The following is an 18,168-nucleotide window of genomic DNA, read 5'->3' on the forward strand; positions in this document are numbered from 1 at the left end:
AGGTCTCAAAAAGGTGGGTGATATGGTCATGATAGGTCAGATGATCTTAGCAGCTGTGTTTTGAGCTGATCTGCAGGGAGCCAGATAGGGAGAGACTGGAGTTGTCATGAAGAGTAATAAGGGCCTGAAGGGGAGTTTTGGCTATGTGGACAAAAGAAAAGGCCAGATCTTGGAAATGTTATTGAGGTAGAAGTAGCAAGTCTTAGGCCTGGTCTACACGGCTAGGTTGACACCAGGCAGGTTACATCAACCTAGCTGTGGATGTGTGTTCACTTAAATTTGGCTCCCTCTGATATAAGTACCCTGCTATGCCGATTTAATATCACCACCTCCCTGAGCAGTATAGAGTCAGGGTTGATGTAGTTAGGTTGACACAGTGATAGGGTAGACGCTCTGTTACTTACGTCAACTGTTACTGGCCTCCAGGTGATGTCCCATAAGCTGTCCCATTGACCGCTCTGGTCACCGTTGTGAACTCCATTGTTGAGGGGTCAAGTAGACAGGAAGCCACCCCACCCCTTTAAAACTCTGCCAATTTTTGAAATTTATTTTTCTAGTTGTCTGGCTTAGTGAGAACACCTAGCAGCTCTCCACTGTTGAGTGTAACTGCCCAGCTGACCATGCTGACTACACATTGCAGATGTGCTCCTGCCTGGAATACACAAGAGGTATTGGATTTCCTGAGCTTCTGGGGACAAGAAGCTGTGCAGGCACAGCTCTGATCCAGCCACAGAAACATGGACATCTATGAGCAGATTGCTCAGGAGTGCAGGAAAAGGGCTATAACAGGGACCAGCAGCAGTGCCATGTGAAAGCCAAGGTGCTGTGGCAGGCACGCCAGAAGGCCAGAGAGGCCAACAATTGATCTGGTGGAGAGCCACAGACCTATACAACTATAATAATGCCAGTGAGCTGTTCCCCCCTCATTATCCCCCCTGCCTCCTGAGGACCATACTCATTATGGCTGGTGCTGTGACTGGCGCCATGCTCTATCAATCCCAAGCAGCAGTGCGAATGTAGTGCTTACAACTTTTGGGGAGCAAGGAGAATGTATTCAGTATCTTAAGTTTCAATTTCCATCATGAATACACTGACAATGGTACCTCTGTGTGTTGTATCAGCAGCTGATGTCAATGTAGCCTTTAGGGTCTCCCCCTCCAGACCCGCAGAATGCCTGAGCCAGATAAGGAGGAGAAAGAAGAGGACTCAGGATGACATGTTCCATGAGATCCTGCAAGCCAGTTCTGAATCAGAGAACAAGACTAGGGCCTGGAAGATCACCCTTGGAGACAGCATGGAGAAGGATAGAGTGGAGAGGAGAAAGGCACGGGAAAAAGAGAGGGACATGCAGCAAGAGATACCTGAGCTTCTCAGACAGCAAATTGAGATGCTGCAGACTCCGATAGACCTACAGGTTCAACAATGCCATGCTCGCCTCTTTCTGCAACCCATAGAGAACTCAATATAGGGACCTTCCTATACTCCCCCTTAACATTCCACATGGCATAAGGGGTAATTGCACTACCTTTATCACTCCACCCAGGGAGACATTAAAGACAATCACAGTTTAACATGCACTGACTTGTGAAAGCCACAATTGGTGTATGTGTACCTGAAATGGAGTATTCTCTCTCCTTCATAAATTCTGTTCCCTTAATTTATTAAGTTTTAAATTTTTTTAATTACCTGGTTCATGTTACAGAATAAATTCTATTTTTGGAACAAAATTTATCTTTATTAGCTCATAACATATGCTGTCTGGTGCTGAGCAAGTCTGACAGCAATCAATTTCCTGTTACTTCACTGTGTCACAGAATCCATAACATCATTCACAGACATTATTAATAAGTGCATTGACAATGTTATATTCTTACATACAGAGCTATCACTACAAGATTCATATCGGGATGCAAAAGAGCAAGGCTAAGTAGACCACACTACAACAACACACACTACTCTAGCTCACTATTAAAATGATCTTTCAAAGCTTCCCTGAGCCGTATAGCTCCACACTGAGCTCTTCTAATAGCCCTTGTATCTGGCTGTTCAAATTCAGCAGACAACTGCTCCACTTCTGCCCTCCACCCCAAACTTTCCCCCTTTTGCTTCACAGATATGCAGGACACAGCAGGCAGCTATAACCATTGGGACATTTTTCACACTGAGGTTCAATCTTGTAAGTAAACAACACCAGGTCATTCTGCACCTGCTTAGTCTGTAGTTGAAGCACTTCTTGGTGCTGTTGAGGTGGCCAATGTATGACTTCATGAGCCTTGGGAGCAAAGGGTAGGCTGGGTCTCCCATGATCACAGTTGGCATTTCAGCAATACCAATGGTAATCCACTGGTCAGGAAATAAAGTCCCTGCATGTAGCTTTCTGAACAGTCCTGTGTTCTCAAAGATGTGCATGTCATGCACCTTCTCTGACCAGCCCACACTGATGTCAGTAAAGCATACCCAGTGATCCACCAGCACTTGCGTTACCATAGAAAAGTAGCCCTTTCTGTTGATGTACTCTGTGGCAAGTTGGTCTGGTGCTAAAATAGGAATCTCTATGTCCTAGTGAGGAGCAGGGCCGCCCAGAGCGGGGGGCAAATAGGGAAATTTGCCCCAGGCCCCGGGCCCGCAGGAGCCCCCATGAGAATATAGTATTCTATAGTATTGCAACTTTTTTTTTTTTATGGAAGAGGCCCCCGAAATTGCTTTGCCCCAGGCCCCCGGAGTCCTCTGGGCGGCCCTGGTGAGGAGGAGAGGATGGAAAATGATAAAGTACAGGTAGGGTCTGTTCAGAAACAGTCAAATAAAAAAGAGTCCCATTCAATTACATCGTGTAATGGCAGACAGCTAAAAGGAGACAAGTTTTTACAGTGCTTATATACCAATGCTAGAAGTCTAAATCATTAAATTGGTGAACTAGAGTGCCTTGTATTAAATGAGGATATTGATATAATAGGCATCACAGAAACTTGGTGGAATGAGAATAATCAACGGGATACAGTAATACCAGGGTACACAATATATCGGAAGTACAGAATAGGTAGTGCTGGTGTGGCATTATATGTGAAAGAAAGCGTAGAATTAAATGAAGTAAAAATTGTAAATGAGTCAAACCGTATCATAGACTCTCTATGGATAGAAATTCCATACTCTAATAATAAGAATATAGTGGTAGGGATATATTACCGACCACCTGACCAGGATGGTGAGAGTGACTATGAAATGCTAAGGGAGATTAGAGAGGCTATTAAAATAAAAAACTCAATAATAATAATGGAGCATTTCAATTATCCCCATATTGACTGGGTACATGTCACCTCAGGACGGGATGTGGAAATAAAGTTTATTGACACCTTAAATGACTGCTTCTTGGAGCAGCTGGTCCTGGAACCCACCAGAGGAGAGGCAATTCTTGATTTAGTCCTAAATGGAGCACAGGATCTGGTCCAAGAGGTGAATATAGCTGGACCGCTTGGTAATAGTGACCATAATATAATTAAATTTAATATCCCTGTGGCAGGAAAAACACCACAGTGACCCAACACTGTAGCATTTAATTTCAGAAAGGGGAAGTACACAAAAATGAGGAGGTTAGTTAAACAGAAATTAAACGGTACAGTGCCAAAAGTGAAATCTCTACAAACTGCATGGAAACTTTTTAAAGACACCATAATAGAGGCTCAACTTAAATGTATACCCCAAATTAAAAAACATAGTAAGAGAACCAAAAAAGAGCCACCGTGGCTAAACAAAGTAAAAGAAGCAGTGAGAGGCAAAAAGGCATCCTTTAAAAAGTAGAAGTTAAATCCTAGTGAGGAAATTAGAAAGGAGCATAAACACTGGCAAATTAAGTGTAAAATTACAATTAGGAAGGCCAAAAAAGAATTTGAGGAACAGTTAGCCAAAGACTCAAAAAGTAATAGCAATTATTTTTTTAAGTACATCAGAAGCAGGAAGCCTGCTAAACAACCAGTGGGGCCACTGGATGCTCGAGGTGCTAAAGGAGCACTCAAGGATGATAAGGCCATTGCGGAGAAACTAAATTAATTCTTTGCATCGGTCTTCACGGCAGTGAGGGAGATTCCCAAACCTGAGCCATTCTTTTTAGGTGACAGATCTGAGGAACTGTCCCAGATTGAGGTATAATTAGAGGAGGTTTTGGAACAAATTGATAAACTAAACAGCAATAAGTCACCAGGACCAGATGGTATTCACCCAAGAGTTCTGAAGGAACTCAAATGTGAAATTGCAGAACTACTAACTGTAGTTTGTAACCGGTAGTCATTTAAATCAGTTTCTGTACCAGATGACTAGAGGATAGCTTATCTGACGCCAATTTTTAAAAAGGGCTCCAGAGGTGATCCCAGCAATTACAGGCCTATAAGCCTGACTTCAGTACCGGGCAAACTGGTTGAAACTATAATAAAGAACACTATTGTCAGACATATGAACATAATTTGTGGAGAAAGAGTCAATATGGTTTTAGTAACGGGAAATCATGCCTCACCAATCTACTAGAATTCTTTGAGGGGGTCAACAAGCATGTGGACCAAGGGGATCCAGTGGATATAGTGTACTTAGATTTTTCAGAAAGCCTTTGACAAGGTCCCTCACCAAAGGCTCTTTTGTAAGCTGCCACGGGATAAGAGGGAAGGTGCTCTCATGGATTAGTAACTTGTTAAAAGATAGGAAACAAAGGGTAGGTATAAATGGTCAGTTTTCAGAATGGAAAGAGGTAAATATTAGTGTCCACCAGGGGTCTGTTCTGAGACCAGTCCTATTCAATATATTCATAAATGATCTGGAAAAAGGGGTGAACAGTGAGATGGCAAAATTTTGCAGATGATTCAAAATTACTGAAGATAGTTAAGACGCAGGCAGACTGCAAAAAAGCTACAAAAGGATCTCTCAAAACTGGGTGACTGGGCAACAAAATGGCAGATTAAATTTAATGTTGATAAATGCAAAGTAATGCACATGGAAAGCATAATCCCAACTATACATATAAAATGATGGGGTCTAAATTAGCTGTTACCACTCAAGAAAGAGATCTTGGAGTCACTGTGGATAGTTCTCTGAAAACAGCCATTCAATGTGCTGCAGCAGTCAAAAAAGCAAACAGAATGCTGGGAATAATTAAGAAAGGGATATAATAGGACAGAAAATATTATGTTGCCTCTATATAAATCCATGGTATGCCCACATCTTGAATACTGTGTGCAGATGTGATCGCCCCATTTCAAAAAAGATATATTGGAATTGGAAAAGGTTCAGAAAAGGGCAACAAAAATGATTAGGGGTATGGAACAGCTTCCGTATGAGGAGAGATTAATAAGACTAGGACTTTTCAGTTTGGAAAAGAGACGGCTAAGGGGAGATATGATTGATGTCTATAAAATCATGACTGGTGTAGAGAAAGTAGATAAGGAAGTGTTGTTTACTACTTCTCATAACACAAGAACTAGGGGTCACCAAATGAAATTAATAAGCAGCAGGTTTTAAACAAATAAAAGGAAGTATTTCTTCACACAACGCACAGTCAACCTGTGGAACTCCTTGCCAGAGGATGTTGTGAAGGCCAAGACCATAACAGGGTTCAAAAAAGAACTAGATAAATTCATGGAGGATAGGTCCATCAATGGCTATTAGCCAGAGTGGGTAGGAATGGTGTCCCTAGCCTCTGTTTGCCAGAAGCAGGGAATGAGTGACAGGGTACAGATAATTTGATGATTACCTGTTCTATTCATTCCCTCTGGGGAACCTGGCACTAGCCACTGTAGGAAGACAGGATACTGGGCTAGATGGACCTTTGGTCTGACCCAGTAGGACCATTCTTATGTTCTTATGTTCTAATATGCGTGCCATCTATCACCCCTCTGCAGCTTGGGAACCCCACTGCTACAAAACCATCCACTATGTCCTGCACATTGCCCAGAGCCACAGTCCTGCATAGCTGGAGAAGATTAATGGTCCTGCACATTTGCATGACAAGGGTCACTGCGGTAGATTACCCAACTGCAAATTGATTCCTGCCTGACCATTAGAAATCTGATGTTGCAAGTTTCCACAGTGCAATTGCCACTCGCTTCTCGACTATACGTACAGCTCTCATTTTGGTGTCCCTACAGGTAGAGGGCCAGGGCAAGCTTGGCCCACAGATCCAGGAAAGTTCTGCAGCCATTGCTCGTCATCCCAAACCTGCATGACAATGCAATCCCACCAGTCAGTGTTTGTTTCTTGGGACCAGAACCGGCATTCTAGCACCTCACGCTGTTCTGTGAGTTCCAACAACAACCTTGAACTTTTTCTTTCTATGTCCCACAGCAATCTTGCCGCCAAGCAATTGTCATGTTCCCCACAGCTCTTCCTGCAACTCTTCAAATACTGCTCCCTGTGCTTGCAACACTCATGACAGTAGTGCAGGCTCCATGCTTCTGTCAGAGAAGGCAGATAGGGAGGAGGGACGCGTGGGTTTGTGTGGATTTTGAAAAGAAATCGCAAAATATTATTGGGTGCAGATGAAATTATAGTATGGAGAATACTGCATTATGGAAAGTTGACCCCGTGCTCCCAGTTACCCCTGCGTAACTTGTTTTGGCCCCAGAAGGCACTACAAAAACTTCCCAAAACACCCTGTGCTGGTTGGTGGTGAGTTGCACAGTGGAATATCTTCCCACGGTGCACTGCACTATGTATGCGCATTGCTGACACAAGGAACAAAGCATGCACATGCAATGTAATAACTGTGGTGATTATATGCTGATGTAACTTAGGTCGGCATAATTTTATAGTGTACACATGGCCTTAGAAATATCCAATGATCCTCACAGCCCCCAGGGAATTTCCTAGCAACCTGTGGCCATTCAGTGGTCTATGTGCTTCCTTATCACCTCAGCTGCCTGTGCTAAGGAGATAAAACTGGCCCTGGGCTCCACTCCTTTCTGCTTCTCATTAGAAGGTGAGCAGCTGGAGTTGGGATCAAGATGGATTTTACCCCACCTCCTCCTTCTTTGGGCAGCTCTTCAATAAGCTATCTTCCCCCACTTTTGAGACATGGGTTCCTTCTGCATATATATTCAATCCTATCACTATATAGTACACTTCCTTTTTAAAAATAAATAAATGGAGATATCCTATCTCCTAAAACTGGAAGGGACCTTGAAAGGTCATTGAGTCCAGCCCCCTGCCTTCACTAGCAGGACCAAGTACTGATTTTGCCCCAAATGGCCCCCTGAAGGATTGAACTCACGAGCCTGGGTTTAGCAGGCTAATGCTCAAACCACTGAGCTATCCCTCTCCCCAATATCCTCTGAGGGAGAGAATTGGAGGTAGGTGATTTACCATGGCCTTATTTTCTGTTTTCTGACTGAAGAGAAGTGAAGAAATCTTAGACTGATTCTTCTTCTGCTGTGAAAGGGAAAATCAGGAAGGGGCCCACTGTCCCAAACAATGTGACAATATCTCCGATCCCAATCAGTGTTTATGCTGTGTGCTTCATACAATTAAGCAAAAGGGGTGGTCTCACCCTGCCTGATTTCTCCTCCACTTTTCTTTAAAGAGGAGAGCAAGAGGTAGCCTTTTACAGATTCTCCCTGCACTGAAGCAGAAAGTCAGGATCTAATCTTCCTTCTATCACCACAAGAAAGAGCAAGAGAAAGTGTCCTTTGCTTCCTCCCAACCCCACCCCCCTTCAGGACCAGCTGTTGTTTCTCTCTGCTGGTAGGACTGACATTTTTGCTTGAGAGCTCTGAGGCTCATTTTTATATTTAATGTGAATAAAGACCAGGCAAGTATGGAAAAAAATAAATAAATAACCTTGAGTTTTTAAAAAGATTAACTACTTATAAGTAGGTTAAAAAAACTACTAGAGAAGATTACTCACAGTCACATTGTGTATAACTTGTGAGTATCAGAGTCTCTCTGTGCCTGCTCTTGGAGAGCAGAGCAAATGAGAGGTAAATAATATGTGCATCCTTAACAGGAATGCTTATGTGTCACCAAAATACAAATAATAATATTACAATTTCTGAAAATGCTCTTAAAACAGAGAGAATCCTGAACTAGTATGGATTGATTTAAGCAATGCTAATTTGCCTTTCATTATGGTATTTGAGCACATACAGTATATATTTTATTTATCTGCTATGTAATATACAAATGACACATTTCTAATATTTGCACACATTCAATCCACAGAACATGTTGGCGGGGTTCAGTGAAGCAATCTCTGTCATGACTCATTAAGAAAACAAAAGAAAATCTTCACCACTGTGAGACTTTAATGCCCAAAAATATGGAGAGGAAAAGCTGATCAGAACTCAATATACACATGGTGCCAAGTGATAGAAGACAGTTCCTTATAAGTACATAAAAACTTCCTTATTTTTTCAATTTTGAGCAAGTAGGAAAAAGACAACCTCTTCTCTCAATGGGTGTGATGTTGGTATTATGTTAATAATACATATGGAAAAATAGGTCATGTAAATTCCAGTTTAGTGACTGCATCTTTACTTTTCAAGGTTGCAAAAAAAAAAAGGAAGTGAAATAAGGTTTTAAGCATGCTTGAGTCTGATATATTGCCTACTGCCTTGATTAAACTCGAGTGCTAGTGTGATGTTGCTGCTGGCACTTTATGCCTGAAACTATGAGGTTCTTTGCCAGTTGTACATGTTACAGTATTCGACACCATGAAAATGCAAGACTAATTTGGGTGCTGGCAGCCTGCCCTCTACAACAGTTCACACTTTAAATAGGAGGGATATTGGCATCTTGATAGTTGTAAAAACCTCCATGAGTTTTTTTTAATTAGCTCAGGCCTTATTTTTTGAGTGTTGGTAAGGCTGTTTCTTAAACTCAATAAAGTAATCATCTTGTATGCATTATAAATGTTTTTCTCATTCTTTTGTCTCTGCTTTTGTCTACAGCTGGCCTGTGTTTATCTGGAGTCTCCTGAACATATAGGATGTAATCTGTACTGGTTGTCACAAGTGTTTATTTTTCTGGTGTGCAGCAGATACCATATAGAAAATTCAAAACAGAATCTGTTCCTTAATCTAGTCTTTTCAAATTAAAAAAACAAAAACTAAAAAATTGTTGGTCCTCTTTTGCTTTTATTATAATTAATTATATTAACATATTAGTACCATGGAAGTTGAGCCATAAAGCCGTTAAAGCACAAAATACCACTCTTTCACTCTGTTATATTTTAGTTTTGCCATATGCATGGCCCTCTATGGGAGCTCAAAGAAATGTGTGATTTCTACTATGTGAAAAATGGCTTTTTGAAGCTCTAGAATTAAAACAGAATAGATTTTTTTATTTGCAAGAATAACTTGAACTATATTCTAGGCCTGAAACTTAGATAAAATGGTGTGGTAGTAAGACAGACAAAGACTAACCTAGGTGTCATTTTTTAAAGATCTTTATTTTTATTCACAATGACATATTAAATATAGAATGATTAACTAGATTAAATAAACATTAGTGTGGTGGGATAAGATTCCCCACACTAGCCCTGGAAGAGCAGAATTGGGCCAGGTGGGCCCAATCAGCTAGTTAGGCTGCAAACAGGAGAACTTTTGGGTGGAGGCAGCTAATTAGAGAAGCTCATCTGTGCAGGATCAGGTGGGGCCTATAAAGCCAGGAAGCTGGCTATGGACTGGGGCTGTAGGGAAAGGCTGCAGGAAGGCAGGTAACAGTCACTTCCTGAGATGAGCGAGGCGGCTTCTTGGTGCTAGTATAGCCAGAGAGGAGGGGAACTGGAGTGGTAGGAAGCAGTCCAGGGAAGGAGCAGTGAGGAATGCCTAAACTACTGAGCTGAGTGTCCCTGGACTAGAACCTGGAGAAGAGTGCAGGACTGGTTTCCCTTACTAGCCACCAAGGGGGTGGCATAGATCTGAGGTAGTGAATGTGAAGACTGCCTAGGACTGCTGATAGACTGTACCCCAGATGGGGAATGCTGAGTAACCTAGCTGGAGGGATGTCACGAAGGAGATGCAGTGAATCCTGGAGTGAGCTGCCAACCAGAATGGGAGTTGGAGTGATGGTATGCAAATGACAGGTGGGGCATTGGCCTCCAGAGTTAATCCCCAGAGTGACCAGGAGGAGGTGCTAGCCCAGTGGTGCACCCCTTGACAATTTGTGAAATGGGTGTAGTAAAACATTATGAATACCAACATTATCCAGATAGCTGGTCACAGGCCAAATTCATGACCTGACTGAAGATTGTACCTTGTGTCTCTGGAAAGGTAATTTGTTTTAGATTCATTATCCAAGCCTCTTGAAAGATCTCACTTTAGTTCATTGATGTGGACAAAGTCTTAAAATCATGCTGAAATTTTCAATCCTAAACAAAAGATCCCACCTCATGCAGTCCCCACCACACTTTAAATATAGTTCTTGCACAGCAACCTTTTTTGATTCAGTCTGATCATACTATAATCCTGGCACTTCCCACTGATCCTTTCATTCTGCTGCCAACTTTAGGCTTCATTTACCATGGGGGTGGGAAATCTGTTGGCTTGATCCCGTTTTAAAAATTGGGTTTACTGTAGTACTGGTTTAAGATGTTTTGCTTGGCCAGTTTGGATCCCTTTATCTCCAGTTCTTGTGCCTTTTTCCAGAGTCTTCTAGTTTACAGTTCCTCAGAAAAATAACTCTCCTCCCTGCACTTGAATTGTGTTCCTGAAGCATAGGCCCATGTCTCATTTAAAGAGCTAGAAGCCTAATATAAATATCTGCAGGGAACAGTTGCATAGTGCTGTCTTATCTCCTCTGATACTGTCTTTTCCAGACTTTGGTCTAATGCATGGTGCTTTTAATATTTTTTCCATAAACCTTATACCTTGAAAACTTGCTGCAGACTCCCACATTTGGCTTCCATACTTGCATAGTACTGATCACATTTTTTTTCTGTGTCTAGACTTGCTAGCAAAGACATGCAGGAAGGACCCCCACCCCAACTGTCACAGCCATTGACAGCAATATAATAATGCCCTTAGTGGTTCTTGGATGCTGAAGCTGTTTTCATCCTGTGTAATTTCTTTTTTACACCTATACTGAATAGCATATTAACATCTTGTTGCCTGAGTTCTGCTGCAGCATTTAAGTGGGAGGCAGCATTGTTTAACGGTGAAAGCCGAAAACTGACAACTTCTATTGACTTCAATGGGATCAGGACTTCCAAGTTGTATTGCTGGCACTGCCACTGACCCACAGGCAAGTTACTTAACACGTCTATGCCCTAGCTTGCTGATCTGTAAAATATCAATCTTGCAGTATGGTTTATTTTCTTTGGAAATATTTTTAGATCCTCTGTTAACATTTTGTATTTGCATTGTACTTTATAAACTGGGTGAAATCTTGTTATGGGGTGAATTAAAATCTCACTGAGATTGAGTCACCCTTCAATTAACTATAAGGATAAGACTCCACCCAAGACAAAAGGAGTATATGAACCTCCCCAGGAGTTCTTGCTAAGTATTGGGGGGGGGGGGGGAGAAGGGGGTTGGGTCAATGGTGCTGGCTGAAAAGTGTTCTTGGTACTGTGAGCAAAACAAGCAGTTTCCTACTATTTGATTTCTTCTGCATTCAGAGACATAGGACTTTCTTAGTAAGTAAACAAAACTGCATCAGTGAAATACCTGATTACTACTCCCAAATTGACCATCCCCAGGTACCCAAACTTTGGCTAGCTGCTCATGCTAAAAAGCAGCAAATATACATCTAGAATTCTGGCTCTTAGGTAGAGACATTCCAGGTGTGAAATACATAGATTTCTGTTTTTTCCAAAAGTAAAGAAATGTATGTGTGTTTTTCTGCAGGAGGAGAAATATAATGTAATATGCCAGAAGGAGGCCCCATTGCCACAATTTCCTTTTTCTGAATTCAAAGTCCATTGGCAATTTGGACTTGAGTTGTGGTTATTTATTTATTGTGATGAAACTGATTCAAGTATTGGATGCACTCTACTATGTGGGTTCTGGTAATCTGATGTCACATTTCATAGATGCCAACAAAATAACACATAGCTTTAGGATTAATTCATCTTGACCTGCTGAAGTGAAAGAATCAGGAGGGGATAAAAGCAGCAAATCCAATTCAATGTTTCTCCCTTGCACATGAGAAACAGTTTAATATGCACATTGGCTGACTTTCATTGTATCTGTCATGATTTTGTGGGGGATACCACTATCTTTGTAATAAAAATAATTAGTGAGCTGCTTTTTTTAAGATCCTCCAACTATTAATACTAGGAGGCAAATTGATTAAAGAGCCAGCATATTTGTATTATGGCAATAACTTGCATTTAATTTGCATCAGTACAATAATTAGAAGCAGTTTAGGATTTGGAACCGATGATAGTTTCTCCTCTATCTAGCATTTCCATAACTCATACCATCTGAAAATGCTTTATAAAGGCTATACAATATCTGAAGGGATCACTTCACATATCATTCAGCTGTGGCTATCTTTGAAATTAAATGCAGCAGCTGTTTAACAGCATCCAACAATACAACACAATAGTTGAATGAAAAGTATAACATCCAATTGAAATTGCAGGGGGAATGTAGGTAGGCATAATGAAATTATCCAAGCTAGAATTTACACTCCTATTCTTGAAAAAAGTTCCATCTAATGACCACAGAAGAACCTAGTTTTATGCTTTATCTGAAAGAGGACCTATCCAACAACACAGTAACTCTAGCACCATGCTGTGGTTTTGGTTAACTACTGACTCAAAAGTAACATGGAGTGAATACCTGTCTTGAGCACTTGTCATCACTAAGGAAAAGTTTGTTTTTTAACCACCTGTTAGCTAATACATGGGGAAATTCTAGCTGTTTTCCACATGCTCAGCCCTGTGCTTCCCTTTAATCTTTACCTGGACCTGCTATCACATGTAAAAAGCGACAGAGTCCTGTGGCACCTTAGACAGACGTATTGGAGCATAAGCTTTTGTGGGTGAATACCCACTTCATCAGATGAATGTAGTGGAAATTTCCAGAGGCAGGTATAAATATGCAGGCAAGAATCTGTCTAGAAATAATGAGGTTAGTTCAATCGATCAGGGAGGATGAGGCCATCTTCTCGCAGTTGAGGTATGAACACCAAGGGAGGAGAAATTGCTTTTGTAGTTGGCTTGCCATTCAGTCTTTGTTTAATCCTGAGCTGATGGTGTCAAATTTGCAAATGAACTGAAGCGCAGCAGTTTCTCTTTGAAGTCTGGTCCTGAAGTTTTTTTTGCTGCAGGATGGCTACCTTTAAATCTGCTATTGTGTGTCCAGGGAGGCTGAAGTGTTCTCCTACAGGTTTTTGTATATTGCCATTCCTATATCTGACTAGTGTCCATTTATTCTTTTATGTAGGGACTGACCAGTTTGGCCGATGTACATAGCAGAGGGGCATTGCTGGCACATGATGGCATATATTACATTGGTGGACGTGCAGGTGAATGAACCAGTGATGTTTGTGGCTGATCTGGTTAGGTTCTGTGATGGTGTTGCTGGTGTAGATATGTGGGCAGAGTTGGCATCAAGGTTGTTGCATGGATTGGTTCCTGAGTTAGTTACTATGGTGCAGTGTGTGTGGTTGCTGGTGAGAATGCCTAAAGTTGGCGGGTTGTCTGTGGGCAAGGACTGGCCTGTCTCCCAAGGCCTGTGAGAGCAAGGGATCGTTGTCCAGGATGGGTTGCAGATCACTGATGATGGCTTGTCTTGCAGCAGAAGGCTTCTGGGTACCCAAGAAAGAAACCAACAGAACTCCACTGGCCATCACCTACAGTCCTCAGCTAAAACCTCTCTGATGCATCATCAGTTCATTCACCTGCACATTCACCAATGCAATATACACAATCATGTGCCAGCAATGCCCCTCTGCTATGTACATCGGCCAAACTGGTCAGTCTCTACATAAAAGAATAAATGGACACTAGTCAGATATAGGAATGGCAATATACAAAAACCTGTAGGAGAACGCTTCAGCCTCCCTGGACACACAATAGCAGATTTAAAGGTAGCCATCCTGCAGCAAAAAAAACTTCAGGACCAGACTTCAAAGAGAAACTGCTGTGCTTCAGTTCATTTGCAAATTTGACACCATCAGCTCAGGATTAAACAAAGACTGAATGGCAAGCCAACTACAGAAGCAGTTTCTCCTCCCTTGGTGTTCATACCTCAACTGCGAGAAGAAATTTCCACTACATTCATCTGATGAAGTGGGTATTCACCCACAAAAGCTTATGCTCCAATACGTCTGTTAGTCTATAAGGTGCCCTAGGACTTTGTCGCTTTTTACAGATCCAGACTAACACAGCTACCCCTCTGATACTGCTAACACAGGTAAACTGTAAACTTCCTTGTCCATGGGTTGCCAGGCAGGGGCTGCCCCTGCCCTCGCACCTGCAGGTGCCACCCCCACAGCTCCCATTGGCCAGGAACTGCCTGCCTTAGCCCTGTTGCACTGCTGACCAGGAACTGCACAAGGGAAGTGCCTCCCAGCTGGAGCCTGCACCCCTGCCTGCACTCAAACTCCCTCCCAGTGCCTGCCCCCCAACCCTCTACCTCAGGCTCAGTCCAGAGCCCTCTTCCACACTTCCAACCCCTTAGCCCAGCCTGCATTTTATCAGTACATTTAAATCATGAGATGGTAATTTAAGCAAACATGATTGGAAAAACGCCTTTTGCTGATGAGGACCTACCCTATTGGCTTGTCTACACTAGAGCTTTTTACCTCAGATCAATTGTTTGCAGTTAACAAACAAGTAACAAGCACGTTAATTGGTTACCAATTTGAGATAAATAGGTTTGTCCACACTAATCTTATTCTCTTTGGCAGCAATGTGTTCTCTGCACCTCTGGTATCCAAGTATCTAGTGGGTGAGGCCTAGCTTAGTTTGCAAGATTTTATGGCTTCCCAATGGCTGAAGGCTTTAAAAATGCAACTAAGAACTAAAAATAATCAGACCTATATTTGCATCCTGGTTAGTGTGAATTCTCAGCCACCAAATATCTATTCTGTATTCAAGTGCATGAAAGCACTCTAGAAAACAGCTATGTAAAGCAAGGCTTGTATTTTCTAAACATTAGAGAAACATTCCAACTGATAATAAAATGCATCCATTAGGAAACATTAGCATCTAAAAATACTAATCATGTATGCATTAGTATTTACTAACCACACTCAAGCAATTCACATTTTTAGGAACTGTTTAAGGTTGTAGCAGGAAGTCAGGCAGAAGGGGAATGAGTAATAATAAATCACAGTAACTTTAGGGATAATGCTATTTTCCTTATTCCAGGGCTTTGGAGGGGAGTCCGGAGCTGGATTGCAGAGCAGTGGAGCTGCAGGCTTTTGCCTGGAGCTGGAGCGGAGCTCCAAAGCCCTGCCTTTTTTCTAAGGAAATTATTTCTGCATGTGATTTGATGTCAAACTCAATTATTTAAATGAGGAATGCCTATATGTAATGTGGCAGCTGATGAATGGAGAACTGGGCCTCCCTTTAGTCTCCTGTAAAGTTAACCATCTTTTAAACAGGTTTTCCTTTTTATCTTTAATCCCCCCCACATCGCATCTGGGGTTGCCAGGCATCCAGTTCTTGACTGGAATGCCCAGTCAAGAAGGGATCCTGGCAGCTCTAATCAGCACGGCTGACCAGGCCATTAAAAGTCCGGTCAGTGGCACAGCAGCATCCCTGTGTGCCTGGATTCTATGGAGCTCCCAGAAGTGACTATGTCCCAGCGGCCTCCAGGCGCAGGTGTGGTCAGGGGCAGCATGCAGAGCTTCCAAGTGCCATCACCACAGCTTCCATTGGCAGGAACCACAGCCAATGGGAGCTGCAGGGGCAGCACCTGCAGGTGTGGGCACTGTGCACTGTGCAGAACGGCCTGGCTGTGCCTCCACCTAGGGGCTGGACATGGCAGCTGCTTCCATGAGTAGCACAGATCCAGGGCAGGCAGGGACCTTGCCTTAGCCCTGCTGCATCGCCAAATGGGAGCTGCCTGAAGTAAGCGCCGCATGGCTGGAGCCCAGACCCTGAACCCCCTTCCCCAGGTTGGAACCCCCTCCTGTACCCAAACACTCTCCCACAGCCTCCTCCCATACCCTGAACCCCTCATTTCTGGCCCCACCCTGGAGCCCTCACCACTTCCTGCATCCCAACCTCCTGCCCCAGCCCAGTGGAAGTGAGTGAGGGTGGGGGAGAGCAAGCAATAGAGGGAGGGGGGCTGGAGTGAGTGGGGGTGGGGCCTCAGAAGTGGCAGGGCCTCAGGGAAGAGATGGGGAAAGGATGTTCAGTTTCTTTCAATTAGAAAGTTGACAACCCTAATTGCATCTGTTTTTAAACATTCTATACCAGTGGCTTTCCCCCAGGGTCTGCAGACTAAGATTTCCAAAGGGGTTCCTGCACCTCCATTTGAAATTTTGAAGGTGTCTGCAAATGAGAAGATCAAACCACTGCTCTATACTGTCACTAGAACTAGAGCCATGTTCTTTCACACTTAATATCCACTAAGGAAACATTTATTTAGAACTGTGCAGCTGAAGATTGTCCTGTAGCTTCAGTTATGGACAAGAGAATAATTCATAGCAATAAGACAGCCTTCAACTTCCATTTTATTTGGAACTAGATAAAAATTAAACTAGAGCTATAAAATTGACACCTGAATCCAAGCAGCCTGCACAGAGTTCCAGATCTTAATCCAGACTCAACCAAACCCCATAAAATTCTGATTCATATCAGAATCCAGATCTAGCCCACCCATAAAATTTGGGATGCAGAAGGTGGTGTAATTTGAATCTGGGCTCATTTCAAATAGATTTCATCCTGTTTGTTTGTTTTGTTTAAGCTGATAAGGCTTGCATAAACATTGCTTTGGCATGGTTCAAATAAGCCAGTAAATTCTGAATTGCTTTCTTCTGTTTTTATTTAACCAGAAGTAAACAGCACTCAAGTTTGAAGAAACAAATATGTAAATACAATAATAGTTCCAATGCAATCATCCATGGACAATTGTAGCAAGTGGATGGGGTAGAAAGCATAAGAATGCTTAAAATGTGGATTTTTTTTCTGGTATTGCCATTTTTGTTGATGAACTTGGTCATTTCCCGGGAGCAAAGCAATAAACTTACTGCTTGCAATACAGTTGATCTATAGAAGAGCAATAATTTGAAGAGAATAACATTAAATTTATGGACACTAAACATCTTGTACATCACCCCATCTAGAATTCTTTTCTTTAGTACCATTATCTCTTGTATGTCTATTAATTCTGACATTAATGGTCTTCAGGACTTTAAGTAGTCCATTTGTTAATGACTTTCTAAAATCAGAAGTGATTATATGGATGTAAACAAAAAATAATCACACATTTAATTTGCTTTTTTAAACCTATTTTTGTAGTCCCTAAAATGATTAAAACCAAAATGAGAGCAATAATACTTCTATTTGTCTAGTTTGTTTACCTTGTGCATTTGACAGCGAACTTCCTAAACAGAAAAATGACTTTTTCTAACGGGCCAGTTGCATCACTCTCATGCACTGCTCAGGGGTCTGTCACATATATGCTCTTCCCCAGGCTTTGCAAGAGGATAATTGCTAGAAATAATAGCAGCAAAACTGAAGTAGGAGCAGCAGGCAAGTATATGCACAGAGGAGGAAAAGCTTCTGAGCATATTTGGTGTTGCTCTTGGGTCTACCTAAAAAACCCTTTTAAACATCAACAATGGGACACCTCCCCACTTCATTGAAAAGAATTAAATAGTATGTCCTGATTTTTTTTTTAAGTGTGCTTCATCAATTTTTAAAATATTTTTCTGAGGGTGGAAAGGAGGCCAAGACTTGTGACTGCAAGTTAGAATTTACACAAAACAGCTGGAGGCTCCCATTTTTCCAGCTTGAAATATTATAACACAGCCTTTATCATTAGCTAGGCAACCCTGCCTGTGTCTCCAGAATATGCCAGAGCAGATCTGGCTGCTGGTAGAACAGGAGTTGGTCTATTCCCTGCCAGTTAGTAAAAATACTGGGTTCAGCCTATTAGTGTTCTGACTGTAAAATGTTCCCATTGATGTTAGTCACTGGACAAATGTGGGCCAATTTGGCTAGAAAACTTAAATTTGATCCCCATCATCCACTGATGCTTTGCTTTGAGGCACCTCCTTGTTGAAAACCAA

At 42.1% G+C, this 18,168-nt stretch overlaps 1 long non-coding RNA gene across 1 annotated transcript; it reads left to right on the forward strand.

Moving 5' to 3' along the window:
- Positions 1 to 9,669: 9,669 nt before the first annotated feature.
- Positions 9,670 to 17,489, forward strand: LOC135983736 (uncharacterized). Its single transcript, XR_010601509.1, has 3 exons — positions 9,670 to 10,244; positions 10,919 to 11,214; positions 15,296 to 17,489. It is a non-coding gene; the product is annotated as an uncharacterized LOC135983736 (long non-coding RNA).
- The last annotated feature ends 679 nt before the right edge of the window (positions 17,490 to 18,168 follow it).

This window comes from Chrysemys picta, chromosome 5, assembly GCF_011386835.1.
Source record: "Chrysemys picta bellii isolate R12L10 chromosome 5, ASM1138683v2, whole genome shotgun sequence".
In the NCBI taxonomy this organism is placed as follows: domain Eukaryota; kingdom Metazoa; phylum Chordata; order Testudines; family Emydidae; genus Chrysemys; species Chrysemys picta.